We start from the raw sequence: 1844 nt of genomic DNA on the forward strand, positions 1-1844 counted from the left end.
ATAGACCTTAGTGGTCCCTAATACTGGATCTGAAGTTTTTTGTGATAGTTGCAAAAATCCCTGATTATACATCACATTTTCTTAAAAATGCGATAGAATATTCGGGATATCCATGCAATTTTATGCAATGAAATTACGGGAACTTGCAAAAACTGCAGTTTGATGAAAAAGAGACGGTTTATCTCGTGGCGTGACTACATCACTTCGTACCGTTCCCATGGCAACAGACTGAGACCTCTCTTTATCGAAATGGTGGCTTTTGTGTGAAGTGAACGCAAGATTTTTCCACTTCCTGCTAAGATATTTGTGACTTTTGATGCGGGGATCATGACGTCGTGAAAGCCCCCGCGTTGTTTTTCATGGAAATCGGCAATTTATGCAACAAAAGTGCAGCGTACTTGAAAAAATGCCCCCCCCACCCCCCTTTGCATGCAAATGCAGACTTTGGCTGGTTATGCATTGGATTATGCGATGACGTAATCCCATGTTTTTGGAGGGGCTGGCTGTCTGTGTGCGGTACCTGGCAGTAGGACCGGTAGGTTCTGTGGTCCAGCCCGCAGACCGAGGTCATGTTGTCAGCGGGACACATGTAGGGGGGTTTGCAGGAGCACCGTCCGGAGATGCAGCGCTCCCACGGAGGACAGAAGACCAGGTCACATGATGCTCGGGTCAACCTGAGGAACGTTGGAAGATGGACAAGGACTACTGTCATGCTAATATCCTTTATCCTTTTCCTATTGGCTGTTTGGCCTCCTGCCAGGCCGAGGGGGCGGAGCTTATTTTAGACTCAGATTAAAGCAGAAGTTAAGGACAATCTGGGAAAAGACGAGGAAGGAAGCCATGTGGTACGTCCCACCCCCCTTAATGTGCATCCCTGTTTCCTTCACTTCTTTCCGTTCCTCGCTGTCACCGCCCGATGTGAGTCGAGTGCAGATTTGAGTCACGCTTGCTCAGATTTAAACGGTTTGCGGCATAAAGTCATACTGAAATTGTGAAAAATCCATGAAATTATTATCTTTTCTCATTATAAACAATAACAGAAGAGGGGAATCATTTCAGAAACGTTGTGGCTATCTATGGTTGGTTGATAATAACGTTAGCTCAAAACACCATTCAGCTGACAGCCTTTGTTGTGTTTGATGCTAACTTGTAGCTAAGCTAGCAGTGAACCAACTTGGTTAACTGGGTCCATTTTTACTGTGTTGACGTTACAGAAGTCTCTCGTTAGCGTCTTATATGCTACTGGTTGCAAAGGGACGCATGCACGACTCAAATCTGCACTTGACTCACATTGGGCAGTGACACTCGCTTAGCTGATGGGATCTTACCGAGCTACTAGCATGTGCAGCTCCCAACAAAGATAGGATAGAAGTGAGATGTCTCCCTTTGGAGATAAAACTACTGAGATGTCTCACTCTGGAGAAAAACCAGTGAGATGTCTCACTCTGGAGATAAAACTAGAGAGATGTCTCACTCTGGAGATAAAACTAGGGAGATGTCTCACTCTGGAGATAAAACTAGAGAGATGTCTCACTCTGGAGATAAAACTAGAGAGATGTCTCACTCTGGAGATAAAACTAGAGAGGTGTCTCACTCTGGAGATAAAACTAGAGAGATGTCTCACTCTGGAGAAAAACTAGTGAGATGTCTCCCTTTGGAGATAAAACTACTGAGACGTCTCACTCTGGAGAAAAACTAGTGAGATGTCTCACTCTGGAGATAAAACTAGTGAGATTTCTCACTTTGGAGATAAAACTAGTGAGATTTCTCACTCTGGAGATAAAACTAGAGAGATGTCTCACTCTGGAGATAAAACTAGAGAGATGTCTCACTCTGGAGATAAA

The sequence above is a fragment of the Etheostoma cragini genome, chromosome 19 (assembly GCF_013103735.1).
Source record: "Etheostoma cragini isolate CJK2018 chromosome 19, CSU_Ecrag_1.0, whole genome shotgun sequence".
NCBI classification, from domain to species: domain Eukaryota; kingdom Metazoa; phylum Chordata; class Actinopteri; order Perciformes; family Percidae; genus Etheostoma; species Etheostoma cragini.